A 25862-nucleotide genomic window follows, 5' to 3' on the forward strand; every position below is an offset into this window, starting at 1 on the left:
TGATGGCTAAAGAGAAGTGAGATGATACTTAGGCAATCTTTCCATGAATTTTTCATCACATCCTAAGAAAGAAAGCAGTGCCACAGCTGTTCGGGTTTGAAACTAAGAATCTTTTGATAGCTGTGCTGCCACGGATGATGCATGAATTGGATGGAGGCACTGTGCTTGGTTAATACTCCCTTTTTATCATTCTTTAATCCTATTGTATTTACTGTTAGAAATGAAAAAATGAAACTAAAATGCCAAAAGCCAAACCATCATAAGCTCAGAGGTCCTGAAAAGTATTTTCCTGTGCACCTCATTCTCAGAAAGACTGCCTTCAATATGGACACCCTATTTTTTAACACCAGCTGTAGGTCATGTGCTGTTTTTCCCTAATCCCCAGTTAAGTTTCTTTTGACTTCTACTAAATACCACCCTCAGGACCTTTATTTCTTCAGCTCTGAACTAGGAACTTCAACTAGAAGACCTTTCAAAAAGGAAACCACGACAACCAAAATTTCCTTTTGGCCTTTTTTATCTATCCTTTCTTGCAGCTCATACTCCTCGTGACTCTGGAAACAGCCCCATGCTTGCAAAAGACAATAAAGCCACAATGAAATTGCGCAGGCCTTTTTCACTCCAGCGTAAAAAACTGTATATTACACTTGGGTTACACAAGCACCTGCATATGACTGGAGGAGCCAGCAGATTGTGAGATGTACAAAACCAGGTGAAAATCTTTCCCAGGACAGTGGCAGTGCAGAGGCTTTTATGCAGCTGAGGAAGCAAGCTCCAAGCTTCTCTTGGAACAAAATCTGATTTGATGGCAGAACTTTGGTTGCATTCGAATACATGGCTTATTCATGAAGTGTTCACCAAAGCCAAGATAAATATCTCAGCACATCTTCGTAGAACCTGGAGATTATGTAGAGCTGTGTAATAATAGAAAGTAAAAGATCAGTCCACTTTAATACTATCCACAATAAAATACTCAATATGCTTTCAAAACTAAACCATTTTCTATAGCCAGAAGTGTTCTTTCTTACTTTTTAATGTATAGTTTTATCATGTAAAATTAAAAAGATTTAATATAAAAAAGATTTAAAAAACATTATACAAGTATTAATGATTCCCCCAAATTAAACTTATTCCTACTAACAGTGAATTATGATATATAATGCTTGATAATTTCTGAGAGAGGGCATAATTTTAACTTCAGCTGTGTCATTTTATTCTGTGAAGCTGCTTATTAGTAGTAGCAGTGGAGCCTTGCAAGCTTTATGCATTATAAAAACAAAAAAATATGAGCTGCTGTCCAGGCTCATAATAGTGCCTGACGTATCAACGTGTAGGTTGTAAGGCTGTGGAAACCATATCCATCAACTCAATAGGAAAAACACAGATGCAACAGCTCAAAGCACTGATTCATTATCTCCCCAATCTGTAACTAATTTGCACTGCATAAAAATCATTTAAGTTAAATATGAGACTTGCAGATCATTTCAGTTTAAGTGTGTGAGCAGAAACCTTGATCCTAATAAACTGAAAAATTTAATGGTAAATTTCAGTTTGTCTTTTTACCTTGTGCAGTCTCCCCCACACATTTAGAAGTAATTCTGCTGAGGAGCATAGAGTTTTGCTCGTGCAAATTTGGGGTAAATGTCGCATTGGCTTTCGGATTCACCCAAAGGGTGATACATGTTACTTGTCTCCCCAGTGTGATATTCAAAGTATTTTTGTATGCAAAGTTGCATCGGGGTGCCACTGAGAGCAAACAAGTGTCCCTGGTGTGCCATGGTATAAAATCTGTGACCCAGATGCTCCTAGCTTTGCATGTGGCACAGTACAGGGCTAGAGGCGTGAAAAGACAGCCTCATGCTGCTAGTTTCTCCTCTTCTTAAGCCAGGTTTTCAGCAAAAATGTTGGGAGCCCACTTTTGCTCGGACACAGGAGTTAGGAATATCTGGAACATCAGAAACTACTGGCCAGTCCTTTTCGCAAGTGGCCAAGGCCACTTTCCCAACTGTACCTGTGGGAATTGGTACTGTGCCACGGGATGTTCTTTTGGGAAATGCCTTTCAAAATGGCTGCACTGGCTTTGAGGCTCTGTGTCTCTGTGGAGACACAGAGTATAAGATGTTGCTTCTAAACTCTGGGAAAAAAATAAACTTGTGGCATTGCCCTTCCTTAGTGGAGTACCAGGATACAAGGAATGTATTGCAAGTAAAGTGGCTGCATTCTTTCCAATAGGCCAGAAGTGTTTTGAGACAAGGACATTTTTTGCATATATTTCCTCTTCAAATAGTTTCTACAAGTTAACCCAAATTAAAGCCTAAGGGTAGAGACTCATTCCTCTTGATGATACCCACAGAAATGCTGTACCTGTGCATTACCATTGCTTTCAGGGAAAAACATGAGGAACCCAGAGAGGCCAGAGTAGGCTCTGGAACATCCTTGACAGGAAGGATTGATGTCCTGTGTGTTGTGGGTATTTGTCATCATTATTGAAGTCTTGATTCAGGAAGGTAGGGAAGGAAGCCTTTTCATAACTTTCAGTGCAAGAGAATACCTAATTTTGCAGTGAATGACCTCAGCTAGAATACCTCTCTGAAGTACTGGGGAGCATCTGCTACTTCTTTGTTATTCCCAGATGGAATAATCTGTAACACCTGAAGTGATGTTTCTGTTTAAAGTGCCTGGCAGTCCAGCAAAGTCAGCTGTACTTTAACCTTCACATTTGGATGCGGTTTGTGTGACTCCTCTGCAGTAGATTTTTAATATACATAACAGAGAAAGCTTTGGTGTTGGTTTTGATACGGAAGGCAACAGGCTTGGCCAACATAGCCAAGGTGGTGTTATTGCAGGAAGGGCATATGAGAGCATATCAGTGTTAAAAGTGCATTATAGTTAAACCTTCTAGATTGTGCTGTGGGTTGATGAACTTCAGGATTCTCATTGTAAATATAACGGAATGTATTTGCCTAAGCTTTCTAACAGCTCAATGTACAGGTAATTTCAGTTACAATATAAAGGAAATAAAAGCTGTACCTTATAGGTCATACTGTACCTCTGCGTACTGGATTTTAGAACAAAAAAAACAGCCTCTGAAATACATCATTCTGAACTGTCCTTGAAAATTGTCTAATTTTATTGTCTAAGACTAATTATTCTGCTAATGTTGTGTGACTTACTCAAAGGCTATTTTTACCATGGAATTTTCCTCACAATGAGAATACTTCATTCTGCTTCAGTAGTTAGTCATATGTCCTTGAAACATAGGTACTAGCTTTGAAATTACTGAGGGCTTTCTAAATTGCAGACCAGTTAATTTTGTGATTGAACTAGTTCCTTCTCTTTTCATCACATTGCATTTAAAAAAAGTAAGTTTTCATAAGCAAACACAGGAAATCACCACAGTATCTGGATTTGAAACCTTGTGTGCTTATAAATGCATGTACATATGTAAAATAATAATATTGTATGAATTTTCAAATATCTGGATCATCTGTACATGACATCAGAGCAGAAATATTCATTAGTAGTTCCAAATATAACTATACTGGGTCATGTCCTTCTCTTTATTTGGTGCGTTTGGTTATGAAGGTAGTGTATGATGTCTTAATGTCAGCAAACACTCCTTGAGTGCTGTAGTCAGACTTAGCTATGCTGATTTCTTGCAAAATGTGTTGATTCTCACTAGCTGAAGGTAAATTATAGCTTATTTTTCTAATGTGGGCATTCTGTAAGATACAGAGATTGTTCTATTCTGTAAAATGTAGAGATCTTTCTTATTGATAGCATGCATTTGCATATTTAAAATAGGGATTAAAAATTTTAGGAACGTTTTGGTAGGAATTTCTGAACAGTGGTATTGGTTCTTCTTACCAAGGAAGTACACTGTTGAATTTGCTTGCACTCAGACAGAGCTTATAGTATTGGAGAAAAGCAGATCCATAGCACATATGAAAAAACTTTCTGTTTGCAGTGCTCTAACTTCGGGCAAGGATTTCTAGACAAGCCTCTTCACTTGATTCCCGTAATATCCTGGCCTTATTTTCTCTTATTTTCAAACTGTTATTTACATTTCCTTGTGTTATTTGTACATAGGTGTAATGGAAGAGTACATGGCTTACCTTTATCCAAGAAGTTTTCAAGAAAGAACTCAAAAGAGAAATAGCTGTTGATCCAAAAATTCTGAGTCAAATTTATTTATTTGACATCTTCAGGAAGTATTCTTCTTCAAGGCAGAGACTTTGTGCACATATTCAGTTATGAAAAAGGTTTAAAAAAAAATTAAAGTACAGGATAGAAAGGGTAGGGTGGAGAAAGGTGGTCCTTCTTGACACTGACATTCATGTTCTTGTGGTAGTACAGGAACCCTTGATTAAGAGTTTGTGAAGTCCCTTTTGAAGCTGTACAATAAATCAGTCTCTCTGTGGAAAAGTTTGAATGGGTATAATCAAGGATGTTGTACTCAAATACCTGGGGATATTTACTAACCTCTTCTTTCCAGTCATCAACCTTTTCAGATGGACCAAACAAAAAATGTCTGGAGGTCACTTGGTTAATCACAGAATCCCAAGGGTTGGAAGGGACCTCGAAAGATCATCTAGTCCAACCCCCCTGCAAGAGCAGGGTAACCTAGAGTATATCACACAGGAACTTGTCCAGGCGGGCCTTGAATATCTCCAACGTAGGAGACTCCACAACCCCCCTGGGCAACCTGTTCCAGTGCTCTGTCAGTCTTACAGTAAAGAAGTTCTTCCTGATGTTAACGTGGAACCTCCTATGCTCCAGTTTACACCCATTGCCCCTTGTCCTACCACTGGATATCACTGAAAAAAGCCTAGCTCCATCATCCTGACACCCACCCTTTACATATTTGTAAACACTGATGAGGTCACCCCTCAGTCTCCTCCAAGCTAAAGAGATCCAGCTCCCTCAGCCTTTCCTCATAAGGGAGGTGTTCCACTCCCTTCATCATCTTTGTGGCTCTGCGCTGGACTCTTTCAAGCAATTCCCTGTCCTTCTTGAACTGAGGGGCCCAGAACTGGACGCAGTATTCCAGATGCAGCCTCACCAAGGCAGAGTAGAGGGGCAGGAGAACCTCTCTTGCCCTACTAACCACACCCTTTCTAATGCACCCTAGGATGCCATTTGCCTTCTTGGCCACAAGGGCACATTGCTGGCTCATGGTCATCCTCCTATCCACCAGGACCCCCAGGTCCCTTTCCGCTTCACTCCTTTCCAGCAGGTCAACCCCCAACCTGTACTGGTACATGGGGTTGTTCTTCCCCAGATGCAAGACTCTACACTTGCCCTTGCTGAATTTCATCAAGTTTCTCCCCGCCCAACTCTCCAGCATTAATGAAACAGCATTAACCCTTTCCAGCATTATGTTACCTTCCAGTCATTAACACCCGTATCAGATCCCAGCTACCAATACTCATGTTTAGAAAAACATCCTTAGGGACTTCTACAGGGACCAGTGTGGAAATGGAAATTATAAATGGATGACTTGAAAGCTTGGAATGGAAATTGCTGTTGCTTGCCACACTTGGTTGCAACTGAACCAGGATTATAATATTATTACAATATTATAATTGTAGTATAATTAAAACGATATAACAAGTTAGAAAGGATGAGGAGATGCTAGTTGTAAGAAGTAACTTTGTTCATATTAGACCTGTTTTGGAAGGATGAGGACTGTTTTTGCAGGAGGTCGTGTGTGAATGAGGATTCTTGAGAAGGGGGTTGCAATATGAGTATTGACATATAAAACGTTGGATTTATGGGCCTTAAGTTAAGATAAGTGTTATTAAATGCTTCACATTTTACAGTTCAGATAAACAGAGCAATTTTTCTGTTATCAGTTTCAGATAAGCAGGTCTCTGAGAAATGTATTGTTGGAGTCATCTGTACTTGATAGCTTACAGCTGTGGCCATCCATTTGGCACTGAACCACATAATGCAGCCTGTTGATCCAGAGAGCATGTAAACTGAGTCACAGTTGTAAAATCTTTCCTACTTTGTCTTAGCATTTTATTTAGCACTGTGGTCTTTTCAAAATGTTCAAAATGTCTTTAGGCTGGTGGGATCTCTTAGCTCTGTCATGGTTAATATCTTCAGCATTAAAAGCTTTTTTTCTGAGATGGACTGTAGAATAACTTCATGGTTTCTTACATATTTTATTTTTTTAAAAACACATCATCCTTAATGGTAATGATTTTTGATTGAACTCTTAGTTTAACAAAACATATATGTAAGGGAATTTCCTTTTTCACTTGTAAAAATCATAGAAAGGGAGGACCTTTACAGATGTCCTAAGACTTACAAAATTGTAGCTTTCATTTTCTGGCTAGTCATATTCTGCAAGCCAGTGTTTGCTCTACACACTCAAAGAAGTGTGTTTTGCTCCTGCACACCCTCTTAGAACTGCAAACTGTGGAAATTCTATATTTCAAATAGAAGGAGTTCCTTAGGTAGGTGGTCATGTCCTTAGCAGCATAGAAAGAGAAATCATACAGTAAGAAAGGAAACATATGTGCTTAAGGTCAAATGTTTGGGGAGTATTTGTGCTTCCTTTACAAATACTACAAGTACCTAGATGCCCAGCTAAAATTAGCCCTAATAAAAGTTAATGCTAAAAATGCAATTATAACTTGCTTCTGCCCAACTCCCAGTCCAGTGATATGGGTAAAAGGAGTGTCAATTACTTCCTTAGGAATCTTTAAAAATGAGCCATTATTTGGTTGTGACATCTTAGAAGGAAAACAAACAACAAAAACAAAAATAAAAATAAAGGAAGGTGTTAAAAATTGTTTTGAAGGGGTTGTAAAAATTTTAACGACTAGGTTACATCTGTGAGGATGATTTCTTTATATTTTCTTGTTAATTTATGTTGTTTATTTATGTTATGTCGTAATTTCTTATCAATTACAGTCTTCAGCAGTTTCTTCCAGTAAAAGTCCAGCCAAAGATCTCCAAAATAAGTTCTGATTTGCTGTTGTGTTCACATTGAGCAGCTTCAGGTTTTATTCTGTAATATTCAAAATGCAAATTTGGTTGAAAAAGTGGAAATGGTTATAAACCTTGGTTTGTGTAACACATATACCACCATTTTCCTTTCTGCTGGATGGGAATTTACTCAAGATTTCTAGACTATGGATAGTCAGCAGTAGCAATAAACTACTTGGTCACAGTAGGTATGTGGAAATAACAGACATTTCTAAATGGGAATTAAATTTTACTGTCTTTAATCCCCACAAGACTAAAGAGAGTTCTTCTCTCCTACTCAAGTAGTGAGGAAGGCTGCAGGAGGCCAGGTTTTTTATTTCAATAAACTGTTTCTACATATGATACATAGAAGGAATACAGTTCAGTACCCAGATAGAATAAAAAATCTATTGGGATCCAGTTAGTAAAATAATCTCTTTTCTGGTAGGTTAAGGATGCTCTGCCCTGTTGTTAGAGGTTCAGCACAGGTCTGCAGATGGTGATGCTCATACAGCTTTGTTCTACATTTCCTACACATCCTTTTCACCAGGTTTCTTTTCTCATTCGAAGTCTTGGTCTTGTCTTTTGCTTCAATTTTGCAGCCTTTAGCAGAAAAGCTACCCCAGACTTGATGGACAAGCAGTGCCATCATTCAACATAGATATCAGCATTGATTTTAATATTGTTTAATCATAAACAGCTCTGTAAACTGACAGAAATTATGGAAATTATTGTGATTTCTCCCTCCTTTGCCCTACCACTGTTTGAACTGTACCTTGCGAAAGCTGTTGATTTGAACTTCCCTGTGCTAGATTGCCAGATTGTGTAACCTAATATAGAAATGTTAATTAAAACCAAAGGTGTATGTTAAGGCTTCAGTTCTACAACTTTAAATTGTCCTCATGTCACTCAGCCAGAATATTCAATGTACAAAACAAAGCGGTAGTTGCAGTAGGAACTTACAGAAAATAATGGGCTAATATTCCTACAGAAAAGTAGACCTGACTCTGCCTTTCTTGAAATAATTTGAAGTCTTATAATAATTTAACAAAAATACGGTTGAGGCTGTATGTGGATAATTTGGAGCAGACTTTAAGATACTGAAATGGTGCAGTACTGATAACCAATAATCTTCCCTGTCATCTCTCCCTTCCTACCCACAGCATTCTGATTATTTCTGTCTCTGTTTTTGATTTTTTCTTCATTTTTAATGTAGTAGAAGCATCACATTTCAACCAATTACAACAGTATATATTTTGTTTCCTTCTAATGGCTTCTCCTATCTTTCCAGTGCACAGTAGCTATATGATACCTCTTAATGGCTCGAGGTCATAGACATACAATACCAAGACAGACAGGCAGAACTTCACATTAAAAATCTGAATTACATATGTCCATATCAAATAGCCAAGAAAAGGGAGATCTTATTTCTCTACTGCATAAGAGCTGTCTTCTGCCTCCTCTTTGTTCATTAAGACTTTTGTATGTTGCTTAGCACAGAGAAGGTGGGAAAAAAGGAAGAGGTCACATCATTTCATAGTCACAATTCACCATGTTGTTCAAACTTTCACATTCTGCAAATATCAAAATGGACTTGCATCCTGGATTAAATACTAGGTCATGTTTAATGTTCAGTGAAATGAATAAGAGCAATTAAGAGAAATTAATATTAGTTTCAACATACGTTGGATCAGATTATTAGACATTTGACACATGACATTCAAAATAACATATATGTGATTGCATGCTAGAATAATCATGAAAATTATACTTTCTGCTGGAAATACCAGGAAAAACAAACAAACATACTTTTCTAATGCACATATGATTTAAAATGTTTCAAATTAGATTTACTCAGTCAAATCCGTGTCAGGATGAAAGCCTTGCAGGTTGTAGCTTTGGAGATAATTAATATGTTCAGGGAATTGCTATACTTCAAAGGCAGAGTATTTTCCTGTGTTCAGGGAAAATATGTAGTATGTGTACACCATGCATACTATAATACTGTCTTAGAAGATAGGAATATCTCAAAATATTAAATAAATAACCTTTGCAGGAGATTAAACATTCCAATTTTATTATTGGAGTTTTGGATTGCACTAAGTCATGGTCTGTTATATTTGCATGTGTCTTGTGGAGAACTCAAGCTCTTATAAGAAGAAGAAAGTTTTCAATTCCAAGTTGTCAGTTGTCACCACTAGAAATGTGTCTTTATTCCTCTGATATTTAAAATCATCAAAGATTTGCTTTTGCATTGACATATTGTAATGTTGTCAAGATTTTGAAAAAAGACCATAGCATTATCAAGACAGAAGGCTGGTTTAATGGAAGACCCATTGATGAAATGCCAGTCTCACACAGGAAGTAATTGTTCTTACATTATTAGGAGGCACTAATGCCTCAGGTGTTTGCTCGTGTAAGTATAAAAAAATCTGAAACACTGTGAGTTTTTTATCACTAATATGTGAAACATGAGAAGTGACTAGCAAATTAACTATTGTATTCCACTGACTGAATTATGACAAGAATTATGACAGGCTTTTAGATTTAAAATCTTTTAAAATGGACAATTGTATAGAACAAAATAACACAGATAGCCTACCCACTTAGACAAAGAACTGCAACTAATGAATCTTCTTTTTTTCTAGCAATATCTAAAGGGTATTCTTTAAGAAGTAGCGAAGAGTTGAAGAAAGCTGGCAAATGAAAAGCAGTCTGGAATAGTTGTGATGATTCACAGCTTGATTTCCACTGAGATTTAAAGAGGCAAGGATTACCTTAGAAATTGTGAGGGAACAAATGTGAAAAGGTGGTTAGAAGCAGGTTTGGTCTAAGGTAGGCATACATGGAAAGATGGATTTGAGGGAGGGGAGAGTCTTGGTTAGGTTTTCTTTTGGAATTCACAATATTTTCCTCATTTGCTGCCAGCTGGAATTATTACAGGGAAGAGCCTGCTCTTCCACAGGGAAGCCTTTTCATCCCCACCAAAACCTAACTGATCAACAACTATAACAAAACTCCGAACTGTTTTCTCCTTGCACCAAGAAAGGATGGCAGGGGCTTACACAGCAGTAATGTGCCCAACACCACTGCACAGAGGAACTTGAGCTACAGGGTGCCTGTGCCCTCAGCAAAGGATCCCCAGCAACTAAAACGTATTTGAGCTGACACTGCTAAAAAAGTAATCCTATCACTATTTTGTCAGTTCCTGACCTAGTTTCAAGTCTAAAACAAATGCCTGGTTTAGGCTTGTAGGCAGAGAAAGGAAGTTATTCAAGTGGTTTAGAACTAAAAAAAGAACAGATCAAGTTCAATTAAAAAATCACCTGGGATTTAAGGGAAAAAGATTTTAGTTTTATTTAAACTTTATTTGCCTTAGAAAATATAGAAATTCCTATTCCACTGCAGGTAAGTGGGATGTTCTTCTTCATTCTCATTTATCTCAGCTACCAGAAAGGGTAGCATCAAGAACAGGTAAATATGTCTATTGAAAGAAAAATAATATAAAGGCTGAAAACTTACATAAGGAAACACACAATTCAGTTAAAAAATGATATGCAAATGTTGCTTCTATACAGTTCCACTGATTAAGAATTTAACAATTAATTTGTGAAGGATCATAAATTTTTGTTCTTCCTCATTTGAAGAATTTGTCAATAATACCATATCATATCAGAATCTTTGCAGGACATTTCCAACTTCATCTGTTTGGAGTGCTACTAAGCTTAGTCTTAAAGAGTAATTTTGGAGGTCATAATGCATATCTAAGAACACTTACAACATCTCAGTAGTATATTTTATTCCAAATCATAGACATGTACATTCACCCCACCTAATTTTTTAGCACAGTTTTTTGGGGAAAGTTTCTGTGGTCCTTCCTAGGTGAAAAACAATGCCCCTTAGCACAAAATAACACTGAAAATCAAACACAGTGTGTCCATTAATATTTACAGTAATTTGAAATAAGAAGTATCAATCTTTCATCAACTTTTTAGCATCAGTGATTCAGCAATACCTTCTAACTTTTGTTATCCCTGCACAAAGCTCCCAGTGCAAACTGGCCATTTTAACTGCATTGAGAGATCCTGCATTTTGGCAGGCTAGTTTTTCTCTTTCTCCTGTGCTTTAGAAAGCTCCTGGGTTTTTCCCCTTCTGGCTTTCTTTAACTGCATACCTGGACGTATACCTGTTCAATCATATCTCCACAAACACACACATTTGCATTTCCTGTGTAAACTTCTGCTTCTCTCATTTGCTTCATTCTTTCTCGCACGTGTATTTAAACTGTCCTCTGCCACTCCTCCACCCCAGATGTGCTAATGAGGTTCAGTGGGTAGCTATTCAGAAGTCATAGATTGAAAATGAATAGTCCATTTTTGCAGTTACCATCTCAAAAATAGTTCTTTGCACAAGAAAGGACTCCTTTCAGAGTGATTCAGCAGTGCCTTGTGTTGTCAAAAGCTGAATCTGTACTGTTCAGTGGGGCACAGGCCAAGAGCAGTCTGAAGCATGGGGTAGTGCATAATCTCTACACACTGTGCATCCATACACCTTACCCCATCATCTGACAAACATGACTGTCTACTTACAGCACAGTACACTGTGCTCAGCACTCCAGGATCTTCTCAGAAAGAAATCACAATCCTATATGCTGCACATTTGCCACAATATAGCACTACAAAGCAAGTCAGCATGTACAGTGTACATTTAGGCCACAGAATTGCACCTATATGTATGTCCACAATGTTCAAAAGCAGAGATAAGTAGGAGACACGTTTATATCTTGTAATCTTTTTTTCTGTGCTGTCTTGGGTTTAACTTAGGTGTGATGCTGAGCTGAAAGCACAGTGTGAATCTAATCCTCACCAAAATATACGTAGGGAGCCCAGTAGTCTTCTGAGGGTGTAAAGGCTGCCATCCAGTCTTTCTCAGAGTGGCAAGAAGCAGAGCTCAGCTTTGGTTTTAGTCCCACTGCGGAAGAATAAGAGATGACAGTCGCTTTAGAAGAGGCTGTTCTTCACAGTATGATTTGGAGTTGATTATTTATCCTTTAGAGCGCAGTGAATAAATAACTTTTTGTTACAATAAATAAAAATGAATGGAAATAAAAATGACCTTAACTCTGAAAAATTGTAGTATAGCCCATCCTATAGAATTTCTTTAGTTTAATTATATCAGAAGCCTGAAGCTTCAGTGTTATTGTTACTAAGATTAGTCTAGCATGGAGTATTAATATCTTAAATTAATAAATTTTAATTGATTGTAATTCCTAAAAGAATGAGTAGATTTCTGATTCATTATGTACAAATTCATTTCTTAATGACTCAGTGTGGTAATTTGGGGGAAGGAAACATTGTAATTTTCATGCGTATCAAAAGACAGAGTCCTTCTTAACTGCAGTGCTGAAACTAGTTAATTATAGAGCTGTCCACAACCTTCCTGTACACTGTGTGTGTTTATATAGAGAGAATATAAATGCATTAATCTGTGGTTTGTGTTATTTTTTATTGTAATTATTTGAAGATAACTTCCAATATACCTGGTTTACAAATAAGCAATTAGGTATTTTCTGGGAATGCCAGATGCTTGTCCTTAACTTCCCAAGATACTTTCCGTTTCATTTCCCTGTAAATTCATATGTATCTGGATAAAAGCTGTTTTCTAACTGTATATGCATTGTCCATATGGCTAAAAAGCTGTTAAATGTCTGGAAGATATCCAGAGCAGCAGTGCAGTTAAGCTTTATGTTCAGTGAAGTGTCCTTATTTTTTCAGTATAGTAAAAATCAAGGAATATTAAATGGAAGCAGATGAAAAGGTGTTATTACAACATCCCTTAATGAGCCAGTTTGATTTCCTTTTTGATCTTTTCAATCAGCCAATAAACCGTCTTTAAAGTTATGTTGTTGGGCAAATACATAACAGAAAATCAGTTATTTGAGAGGATTTTAACAAACTCTCAGCCATTTTTACAAATGTAAATGTACTGTAACCCTTAGCCAACTGGCTAAGTAGCCATCTGCTGTATAGATGATCACTGATTATGTGCAAAGACAGCGGGTCTCTAATGCAAGACTTTATGTTATTTATAAGTCTGTATACATTGGCTTCCATTCTAATTAGATTTTGTACAGCTATAGCAATGTACAAGGCACTTTAATAAATGCTCAACAGTATCTATGTTTCTGCCAAGTTGGCTCAATATAATGAGTTGTCCTTTACAGAAATGTTCCAGAAGGGATAGTAAAGGGATTGTTTACCACTTGGTCTTATAAGGAGTTAACCAGGATTCTGTAACAGCAGAGGTTTGTAGATGAAAATCACATGCTGAATTTTGACTTGCAGTGCACTGTAAAAATCACATACAACTATTAAACCACAGAGATACTTGTCTTTACATACTAATCATCCTTGAGCAGACCTTTTCTCAGATAACACCATCTCAGATTAATTGAAGTAGAGGAAGTGTTTAGGACCCTAAAAATAGTTTTGAATGTGGAATCAATAGCTACACAACTGTTCTGACTCTTGCTGCTCTGGAAGCATGTGATTCAACCCTTCACTAATCTCTGCTACGAGAGATTGCTAAAGGGAGAGCCCTTCTGATGACTATACAGTGAAATTGTAATGATTGTTCTGTGTCAAAACCAATATGCCTAGACTTCATGTTTCTATTTATCTGGCGTTCATGCTAGGAATCCTGATTCTTGATGAGGACAATTTATCCATTTTTCTGGAGTAATTACACAGTTTTGAGACCCTCTTATCAAAAAGATTAGTTGTTAAAAAAAAAAAAACAGTATCAAGGACCTACATGTCAGTTTTGTTAGACAGAAGTTTTTCCAGGATAGTTGTTATTCCACTGAAAACTATGTTTATCATTTTTCTAAATGTCACTGAAAACTTCAGTGAGGTCAGTGTCTTCTTCTGAATGCGAGGAAGAAAATGCACATAAAGAGGATGCACATAAAAATGAGCAACTGACCAACCAGAGTGAAATGTCCAAAGAAAACAGTGTGCTGCAGTTTTAAAGTTTTATGTACTATAATATATTTCGGTAAGTGAAGGTGAAATTTGCTAGTGGGTTAAAGAATGAGGGTGCCACTTCCACAGTGAGATTCACGTGAGTAAATAGTAGCTCACTGCAAGGACATTATGAAAGATAATAAAAACCATTCACATAATTAAGGGTGATATTTTCTCTTTAAGTGCAGAAGAAAACAAACAAAAAAGGGTCGAATGAAAATATATGCAAGCCTAGCAGTGAAAGGTAGATAATAAACATGACAATCAAATCTCTAATCTGAATAATACTATCTAAATTGAACTTGTCTAGGTATTAGGTAACAGCCCTAATTTGCATTAGAATAGGTTTAAAAACTATGTTACAGAACTACTACATGATAATGTCATGTAAATTGTCAAGCAGGGAATAAAAAGGTTTAGGAGGTTTACCACTTACTTGGAACTACCTAAATAGCAGCATCCTTAGCTTGCCAAGAGGGAAGCAACACCAACAAATGTGATGCAGCATGATAGACTGTAATCATAACCAAGACAAAATGTAAGCCTCTTAAAGTAACAAATACCTGATTGGTTTATCATTGCTGCCAAAAATGAAGGCAGTGCAGGCTTCTGGGTAATCTGGATGTACAAGCGGCTGAAAAAGGAACGAATAAAATGGCTCAACTCTTCAAAGAGGTGCCAGTTTATTAAATTTAAAAAACTGTTATATTGATTCAAATCATTTCCCCTGCGTTATTTAATTGTCTTCCCTTCGAAAACTATGATTTTGTGGTTATCATCCCAACCTAATTACTTCTTTGTGTAATTATGCCTTTTCGACTGTTGGAGTTTGGCTGTTATTCTCTGTGGAATGGTATGTCATGTCGATGAAATACAGAAGAAGAGAGCACGCTGGACTCTTCCATAAGGCAGCAAATTCAGTGGGGCATGATGACAGTGTGTATTCTGCAGTACATGGCCTTAAACATACACAACCTGTTCAAGCATAATCACTTTATTTTATAGCTGTCTTAGTTTAATAGGTAGCTTGAGTCTGGGGAAGGAAAGAGCAAGGGAAGAAAGAGCAATCGTTTATGCTCAAACAGCTTTCCAGAAGAGAAGTTTTTCCCTGGAGATATTTTTCTTTACATTGTTTAGTTTAATTGTTTTTGTAAGACATACAGATTCAATTTACATAGAACATCTCTGTCTTCTCTGTTTTTTTCCCCCCCCCCATATCTGTGTCCTCACTTTCTAGCTCAGATACCTCTTCAGCTGTCCTATAAATACTACCATGCATTGCAATGAGGCAATTGAAGTTACATCTGATATTTAACTGCTTTCTGGAAATGGGCAGAAAATTAATAGGTTAAGTGAGTGAGTATGCTTCAAAGAACAAAAAGGAAAAATTTCTGATGAGCATCTTCCAAACCCCAGAAGCTGTGTGCAATTGCTTATATTATCACAGCTGAATAGGAGGGAGGTTTAAATTGCATCAGTGCTGTTAAGTGCTTAGGATTAATTTTTTTCTATTTAGTGTTTTATCTCTAAACCTAGCATAATTATCTCCACCTCTGACATGAAAGAAATGCTTTGGAGGGGTACACTGAAATGTGGGCAGCATGGCTTCATCTTTTAGAGACAGGAAATATTATAATGAACAGATTTCATATGTGAATCTTTAGGCTGACACTGTAGAATCAGAGATTTTGTGTGAACATTAGAAATCTCTGTGTGTGTTTTGTAAGCAGCAAAAACTACTGTGCTGCAGGCCTGTTTTTAGCCAGCCAGAATTGTACCTGAAGTTGGTGGGAGTTGTAAGCCTTCAGACTTCTGAAAACTGGCCCTGGGGTTTTATTCTTAGGAAGTAACAGGAAAAATGAGAGAAAATAAAAAAAAATGTTTACTGAATATTTTCCTTTAAGCTGAAAATGTCCCCTGAGTGTTATAAGTGGATGTATCAGAGCAGACCTTAGAATTTTAGCTGTAAAACATGGTGTTTTGAGTTCTGCACTGGACCAGTACACCAAGGAAAGACCAAACATGACTGATACGGGCATGAATGTATAAACTGGTTTTCATTTTCCATCTTCTCTTTCTTTGATTCTGTGCTTATGCTTATAAAAAGAGAGAATACATCAATTTATTTGTCCCAGATAGGACATGAATATTGCAGGGCAATTTTTAGCTAAATTGAAATTCCTGATGTATGAAACTGTCCAAGGCTAGAAAATCATCTTCCATCTACCCTGGTGATTTCAAAGACATTTTGGAGATCACTGATTATTTCTCTTGGTTTATGACATACATATTGCTGAATTTTGTCATTTTGGCTTTGTATAGCAGAAAATTTCACACACTGCATGAAAATCACTATGAATTCCAAAAATAAATACATTTTCCTCTTCTCTTTTTAACTTGCATGGCAGTGATTGACAGGCTAAGTCTGTGGGCAGATTTTTGTCTTAAGAGAATATTTAATTCACTGATAATCTAAACATTGTTCCTGAGGGCTCTTAGCTACTAAATGCACTTCTAGGGAGACGTACTGTCCTTGATGTACATACAGTCCTTGGCAAACATCCTGGATCAATTCCCGGAAGATGTGATTTCACTTCACAAAGTCAAAATGCATATAAGTAATATTAATAACTAGACATTTAGAAACATTCCGAAAAAAATATATTGGTTTCAACTTATTCTCAATTCTGGGGTGATGTTAAAAACATCAGTTTGGGCCCATGCATGGATTATATAAAAAAGAAAAACTGTACCATATAACAGAAAATGAGATACTTTTCAGCTATTGGCTTTTATGAGTCAATACTGAGAAAACAGGTAATGATCTCTTTCTGAAGGTGCAGAATCCCAGAGATTTGTCCACAAGAAAAGGAACTCATTTACATCTATATCTGCAAAACACTAAAATAATGGTATCTAACTACACAGTCATCTATGCATTTAACTGATAGATTTGCACATTCGAATAATAAGAATTTTTATTTTTCTTCCTGTTCTTGGTCTTTAGTTTGACAGTAAGTATGTCTGAACTGAAACATTTCAGTTATAATGAAGATATCTTATGGTTTCCTTATTTTGACCTAGAATATCATTCAGTAAAAGACTTCATAGGTGATTCTCCCAGCCATGCTGAACATAGTTGCAGTTCAGTAATGCATGCTTCCACTGATTAAGTAGGAAATGAATGTGAAAAAGCTGTCATAAAAACAATCTGTGAATGAATCTCTGAGCACCACATATTCTCTTGAGTTTCATGTCCCTTTTTTTCCTGTTACAAATCATTTTGCTTGCCAGACACATCAACCATAAGCATCTTACAGCAGCTTGATAATGGAATGGATGCCCCACTTTCTGTAAAGATGGATCTAGTTAAAAGGAAACTTAAATTTGCAGAAATGATAGGCTTGACCCTCACCTTGGTCTCACACAGATCATTAACATAGAGTTTGATTTAGTGGCATCAATGATCTTTCTACTGTCCTTCCAGTGTGGAGGGAATTAAGTTCCCAAATCAGCAATTTCTTTTGGACAATGTACCAAGCTTTTGTCATCTATGTAACATTTTATATCCTCTCTTTAATATCATCTATTAATGGAAAGCAGCTTGCACAGTGATGCATCAGATGTATCAAGACTAATAGCTATCACTTTACAACTTTTTTTAAAAGGATTTTTACATTTTGCCACAGCAGTCAGGTGACTTTTCAGTGAATGTGTGATGTGTTGGTGGAAGTTATACCTGATGTAGCAGATATCATCTCTACAGTTTTATCTAATAAAGTAGATCAACCACTGTGACTTAGAGAAATATAAAAAAGCTGTGGGTTTTCATTTTCCTTTTTATATAAGTATTTCATTTTGGATAACGTATAGCCTTACATTACCACTGTTACACAAATAAATGATAAGTCACAAGTAATAAGTTTCAATTATTTAAGCCCTAGTAAAACCCATACCAAAGTACTTACAGATGACTCATATTGTATGAAATTGTCTCAGTGGTCACTCATCTGTTACTGATAAGGAAAGCACAAAAAAAATGTAATATGATTTGGATAAAATTTTCTAATGCACCTAAATGGCAGAAGATCTGATTTTTAGGGCATTGAGCTATGAAACTATGGTCAGGCACTGACTAGAATATAAAGGAGTGTAAGGGCAGAAAGTAAGATTTGGAACTTCTAATCTTACAAGCATTTGAAAAAGCTGTGTTCATTTCTCTGCAATTTCTAAATGTCTAAATAATTTGTGAGTCTTGGATCATGGAAGTCCAAGTGTAAAGAGGCTTAAAGTTCTACAGAACTATTGAAGAGCATCAAGTTTGATTCAAGAGAAACTGAAGGGCCAAGATTTATGGGTAAAATACTTAAGATGTCTATATCCCCCAAAATATTAGGATTTCCCCAGGTTATTAAAGTTCTGTTCTGCATGCAGAGAATATCTCAATCTTATACTGAGCAGTTTAAGTATTTTCCTTTTCTTAAAGTGACTTATTTATTTATCTGCATGGTATCAAGGAACCAAAAATGTAAACCATTAATTCCTTTGGGGTTTAGATCAGGCTTTATTTTCCTTGGTTTTCTACAGTCTCTTTTCATAGTAAAGCTATCAAAGATTCTGATTACAAGAGTATGTTTTGTTTATTTATGAGCTTGCAGAAGCCACTCATCATTATTTTTCTCATCACCTTTTGGCATTAATGAGTGCTGCTTTAATGTACTTTGCAAAGGGAGTAGAAAAATATTCTTCCAGTTCTGAAGAAGAAATAAGGTACTAAAAGGTGGAGGGGTTTGTTCTAGTCACACAGCCACACACCACATCAACAAGACTATGAGCCAGATGTTAACGTGACCCTCACCATTGCAGCACCTGAACACCTAACCATCTTCCATGCAATTAGCTCTTTGTAACACTCCCGTGAGATCAGGAAGTTCTATAATATTCAATGTAAAAATGAAGACTTGAGTTACAGGAAAATTGTAAAGGGTCCAATACTAAAGGTACTTTGAGGTTTATTATCTTGAAAATATCCAGAAACCTCATAGGAAGGAAATAGCTGGAGCAGGGAATTAAAAATTAAATGTGTCCCCTAAGCCTTGAGCTAAAGCTCAAACTGCTGAACAACCTTTCTCCTCCAGGAAAACTCCTGTTACTCTATATCATATATTATCTGGGTCATATCATGCCTGAGTTTGTTTCTTTTCTCTACTGGTGTGGTGCACAGATACCCATGCACAGACTGTAAGTTAAAGAATCTGATTTATTGGTATCATCTGTAGAGGTTAATACTTGCATAAGGAGTGCAATTAACAGGGTGGTCATTCACTGTCTAGATGGTCATGGGGATTTCCATCATAGACATCTTTGTGACAGCTTCTTCACCTAGGTCAGGGGAGACTCCCTGAACTGTTGTCCAGTGAATTACTGTAATTTCTACATGACTACTCTGAGGTCTGTTGACTATCTCTAGCTATGTACAAAATGTATCTTATGAAAACATACTGTGTTATGAAAATATACCTTAAGTATCTAGGAAAAAAAGTGTCCTATCCAGAAATAAATATATGTAAGCATAATATAGATCAGAAACCAGAGTTCTCCATCGGGGGTTCCTATCAGTCAGCTGCTGCTGCTGTCTATGCAAGGCAGCACTGCAGAAGTCTTTTATCTATCAGTTGGGAATCTCACCTGGGGAGGAGTGTGCTGGGGAGCAAATGTTACTGTCTTACTGATGACTGAGTGTGCTCAGAGGCACAGCCCTTACACCAAGCTACGTTATTCTTATAACCTAAAGCATACATTTAAATCTGTAGGTTTCACCACAGGCCACACAAGCATTTGCTTTCACCTTTTTATCCTTTAAAATTGTCCACATTCCTTTCCCTGGTTTTGGAAGGCTTCCTGAAAGATAGCCATTTTCTCACTCAAGGCTCAGCCGGTCCTGTCTTGGAAGCACTATTTCTGCAGAGCCCAGCTTGTCAGCAGCACAAGGGAGAGCAGTGGCACCTGTTCTTTTGGCAGAACAAGCAGGAAGAAAACATGGTTTTCTACCAAGTTTCCCGTCATGTTATTGTTTCCAGATGGGTCAAATAAACAGCAAAGATTCCTGAATAACTGAGTGACTTGCATGTGCTTTTGCGTATGTTTTAATGTATATTCCTGAAGAGGGGAATCAAGTTTTCTGCCAGCCTTTGTGATACAGCCTTTGCTGTTCTTGTTTTTTGTTCAGCATATTTTATTTAACAAATAAATTTTAAAAAGTGCTGAACTGAACTCACTATGCCTCAAACATTAGTAATTGCTCTGTTTTCCTGACCAGGAACCAAGTAAGAACTTCAGAACTGGGCCGAGTGGTTCTGTAATTATAATGTCATTTTGTCAGTATGTTCTTTAAAAATGTCAGCATAAGGAGAAAAAGGGCTATGGGATATTATTTTCTCATTATTGTGGTGCTCCTTTGAATACTGCAAAAAACATCAAACACATATTAGAAACAAAAGCAGACCGAGTAAATGAGATCATGCTGAGGCCTTTGTTGTTCTGGCTAGATGTTTTTTGATGTCCAAATGAGCTCGGTAACTGGCTTTATCTCTATCTGGGACTGCAGTGCAGCCTGCAGCATTAACACGCCTGCTCAGACAGCCAATAATCGCGGCTGAGGCTCTGACCTTTTCAGCTTTCCTCATAACTAATAAGCAGTTAACTGAGAACTTCTTTTCCTCTCAAGAAGACACTTCTCATAGAAAGACAAATACTAGAAGTGTTACATTTATGCAAAATTCAACTAAAGTTTCGTTTGACTTTTCTTCTTAAGAAATCTAACTGTGGAAAGCACCTGAGTGTGAAGAACCAATTCTTTGTTCAGCTGCTTTTCCAAAACCACAGGCATGGTTGTCTCAGTGCGCTGCATTACAGGGTGACCTTTTCAAATAAAATGTGTAGATTTCCAAGAGCATTTCAGGAAATTTTCAGTGTAGAAATTAAGTGTTCGGTTGTGTTAACTCCACTGGGGAGTATCTGATTTTAATCACAAGAATTAATAGATAGTAGTTGTAAGCCCGATGGGTGTGCAAACTGGTTAACCTGTTTCCTCTGTTTGCTGGGCTCCTAGTGAACAGTTGTCACTTCTTTACTATGGCTTTCAAGTGTATCATCTGTCAGTAAATTGGCCTCTCTACTGGCTCTTAGGTAGGAGGACATCTGTCTTTAATTCTTAAGGATCCCACTTTGACCCCTGCATCCTTAAATTGCAAGTACATTCTCAGTAATACTGAGCCTCCCAACTTCTCACTTTACTAACCGATAAGACCCACTTTAGTCTCTTGTGAAGTATGCATATAGACATAATAGTCTGTCCAAAGCTAACATTTTTCACCGGATGTTGTATGATGCCTTGAGTGCTATAGGCCTAGAGATAACAAGAGTAAAAGCTGGTATGCCTGGATTCAATGTGAGAAAAGAGAAAATATATTCAAAATCTTTAAGAAAGGAGACCTGTCCAATGGTATAAGGGAACACTTCTTCAATGTTTCATTCTCAGCTAACAACTTGAAAGTTTACAGTGTCTTTATGATTAAACATGCCTATCAAATGTGTTCTTGAAAATCAAAATGTCATAACTAAAATCCATGCATCCCTTTCCAACATAATTAACAATAAGTGCTACAGAAGACAGTAAACAAAAAGCTGTGGAATCGCATTCCACTATCTGCAACTGGACCTGCATGTAAGAGTGATACATATGAAACAAAAGATTTGACTGCTTTGACTCTTTTTATCATCTGTGATCATTTATGAAACGGGTAAGATTTCCTAGGCCTTTTTTTGATTGACCAGAATGCTTCAGTGAATAAAACAAGCAACTGAAATACACAGAGCAGTCTCCTGATGATACCGTGGTTTTTAAAACATTTTCAGATTTTTATTTTTTTATGCTTATCTTTTCCAAATTTAAAATTATTTCAATTTATTTCAAATAATTATTCCTTGATGACACAGAGGGATTTTTTTTTTTTCATAGAATCTTAGAATCATAGAATGGTTTGGATTGTAAGGGACCTTAAAGGTCATGAACTTCCAACCCTCCTGTCATGGGCAGAGACACTTTCCACTAGACCAGATTGTTCAAAGTCCCATCCAGCCTGACCTTGAACTTCCAGAGATAGAGCATTCACAACTTCTCTGGGCAACCTGTTCCAGTGTCTCACTACCTTCATAGTGAAGGTTTTTTTTCCTAGTATCTAATCTAAATCTACTCTCTTTCAGCATAGAACCATTCTTCCTTGTCCTGTCACTAATGTCCTAAGAATTCGCTCTCCAGATTTCTTGCGGGCCCTCTTTAGGTACTGGAAGGCTGCTCTGAGGTCTCCCCTGAGCCTTCTCTTCTCCAGGCTGAACAAGCCCAACCCTCTCAGCCTGCCTTCATAGGAGAGGTGCCCTAACCCCCTGATCATCTTTGTGGCCCTCCTTTGGACTGATTGACTTGGTAAGGGATAAATATGTGTGGGTCCTAGATGTGTTGAAATGTTACTGTTCAAATGGAAAATCTCTATCTTTGAAAAAAATGACTGATCTGAGTTGATGGCTGAGACTTTAAGGAGAAGGGAAAACTCTGGAATCTTTCTTGTGTCCAGACTGGTAGCTTTGAATGACTCCAGAGACTGGGATATATGCTTTGAGAGCAGCAGTTACGGTACAAAGTTGAAAGAGGACAAACCTGCCCTTTTTCTCTGTGTTCATCATTTGAGCTGACTTCTTGTCTCTTGCTCCAGTGTAAATCTGCAGCAGCTATGCTGGAGCAAAGCTTGTCTGCCAGTGTTGCAGAACTGAGGTCAGGAATTCAGCATCCATTACTAACACAGGTGCTCTACATCCTTCTTCCTTCATTTTGACCAGGATGAGCTATGGCAGTTTTAACCCAAAATTGTTTTTCTCCCACCTAAAAGATTTAATCAGGGGAAACAGCAGAAAAGGGAGGGAGGGGGAGAAAGAGAGGGAAAGGCCTACCTCTGTGTTCTTTTTAACAAACTTTTCTCCTAACAGTCAAAGAGATTGTGCTCAATCAGAACTATCAATAAAACTTTCATAGAGGATGGTTTTTTTTCCTTCTCTCTCATGTTTTCATTTCTTATTTCCTAACTTGAGAAACAGGTAGGGCTATGACTACCCATTCACTTTCCACCAAGTTCCAGAATCATTTTGTAGTTAGTGTGTTCAGATACTCTTTTGTTCACCCTGGGGGTATTTGCCTATGCTTAGAGACTTGGGGTATATATGGTTGAGCTTAACTCGCAAATGCACCATGCCTGAACCCTTTCCACAGGGCTTCATTTGAGCAGATAGATACTTGATGAAGATATTTGCACACAGGTGCAGTGCAGAATGGTTTGTAGTTGCACACAGTGTTTATCAGAAATATCACAGTACCTCTTTGTACGAAATGTATATGTTTGCAAAGTAAGAAGGGTGTCTGGTAAAAACAACTTGCCCATTCTGAATTTGTATATAAAGAAAATGCAAGACATATGTTTGTCACTGGGCCAGGTGTGAAGTATAGTGATTATGAAAAAGGTAATTATTCTATTATATACGTTTTATAGAGTGTGCCTGGGTAAATAAATATTTTATATGGTGATTGTATTGCATATTTTGATGATACAGTAAGGATATACTTGGGGATACAAGTACTAGCATTGGTAAGAAATTATGTCTTTAGCACAATCCAGCCACATTGCTGTAGGAGCTGGCTGTGTGAAATGGACAAGCTTTTGAAATAGCTAATATTGGAAATCATTTTATAGACAGAAGAAAACACCATAATAGTGGAATGTATTGTTATCATTAAAGAGAGAATAGAAACTCTTTCGTTTAGCTCTGTCATAGGAATTCTTCTCTTACCAGGACAGTCAGTACAAAGGAGGATCTGAGTATTTAGAAGTGCGTTGCCATAAAGGTGGGCTGTTTTCAGTAGCTGGTTTCACAACTATCCCAGAATGATTAGGATTTTTCTTCCCTGGTTTGTGCCTCCACTTTTTGATGAGGCCTTTTCTTCTAACTGGGAAGGATCCTTGCTGACTTTTTTTAATGAACCTCAGCAATGAGGCAGCCATGTTTGATGCACACTGGGAAGTTAGCTGTGCTATGTGCTCATTCTGGCTACATCTTAGATCCAGCTCTACACCTATAGGCCATGTGTCTCTTCTATGGCCATGTTACCCAGCATTCCCATTTCTTCTGCAAAGGGTAATGCAAATGTTATAGTATTGAGCAAATGATGCTATAGACAAATGTAACATTGTTAACAGATTATAGCTATATTTTGAATCTGGTGAAATTTTGTGTTGTTTTTCTATCCATTAATCATTTAATGTAACCTCTATCATGAGAAAAATTCATTTGCACCTCTCAAAGATCCTCCCCCCACAGTGTTTTTTTCTGAAAGATGACATGATTAAAGTTTCCGTTGCTTTTTATGGTTTAATACCAAGATAAGGAGACAGCTTTTTCACTTCCCTCTTCTTCCACAACTCATTACTCATCTGATCTGGCTCTGCAGTGCAAAATGCCAGTTGTTTTAACCTTCTGTAATAAGACACTTCCGATAACAGTGCTAAAGACACAAGAAATGTTTTCCTTGGAAGTGCAATTTTCTTTTTGAACAAAAATTAACACTACAGAAGACAATGTTTTCTGGCTGTCTGGCAGCAATTAATCGGAAACTCCTGAGTACTAATTCGCTGGAATCAGTTTGGAGTGTGTTATCTGATTTATTTTTAATTGAGTGATCAGACTTATTTTCTTTGTACAGATAAAGTTCCTAATGTTTCCTGTTAATTGTTTTTGGTTTGAAGGGGAACATTTTTAGCATTTGGCTTGTTGGTTGTTTTTTTTTTTTTTAACTTATTAATTACACCATTGAGGTTCAGGCAGTGCTGGGTCTAGGAGAGAAAAAAGCCTTCTAGCCTATTTGCATCATTCCAGGCCCAGCAGCTGTGCCCCGAGTCTCATTCTGTTCCCTTGCTGATAACTGCTACTAACCTGAATGGGAGGAATCACTTCCTGCCTCCTTTGGCTCTGTCTTTATCAGCACTGATGCTTTGAGGGCAGTAATATAGAAGCGCTATCTTAATGCCATCAGGAATGACCTTAATGGACTAGGAGTTTGTTAAGAGTAACTTGTTTGTGATTAGTTCCGGAGTAAGGGCAGTGGATCTCATGTTCACAGTAGAGAGTAAGCCAGGAAACTACTACTGGCTACTTAGCTGAGGGAGCAGGGAGAAATGATAGTGGAAGGATTCTGCAGACCCTTGGGGAAAACAGTTTTCACGAATGAAACAAAATTAGTTAATTTTCTTGAAACTTCTGTCAGTTTTGCAGGCAATACATGTCCAAGCTTGAGAATGAAGGCAAACGTTATAGGAGACCTTGAGTAATTCCATGAGTACCAGTTGTGTAATTTTGTTTTTTACAGTAGAAGGAAGATTATATTTCTTTTTTTTTTCTTTCACCTAATAATTGCTTTACTTGGGTTCTCGAGTTCCTTTTTGGCGTCTTTTACCCAGTACATATACAGGAATTGTTATCTGACTAAACCTCTTCTAACCATGTAGATCCTCTGCTGATAGCTGAAGGTGAATTCCTTAGGTCAAATGAATATGCCAGAATAATATTCAGTCTAGCAATAGATCCAGCCCTCCCTGAGTTGGCATGTCCACCTTTTTCTTATAATTGAAGAGCTTTTGGTTGTCATCACTTCAGTTATCTCCCAGCTTACAAACAGGTGTAGGCCTAATTATTTCGGATCTGGCATATGATTATTAGAACTCCTGACATGATGACAAGATTTAAAAAGTAAAAAAG

The sequence above is a fragment of the Melopsittacus undulatus genome, chromosome 7 (genome assembly GCF_012275295.1).
Source record: "Melopsittacus undulatus isolate bMelUnd1 chromosome 7, bMelUnd1.mat.Z, whole genome shotgun sequence".
In the NCBI taxonomy this organism is placed as follows: Eukaryota; Metazoa; Chordata; class Aves; order Psittaciformes; family Psittaculidae; genus Melopsittacus; species Melopsittacus undulatus.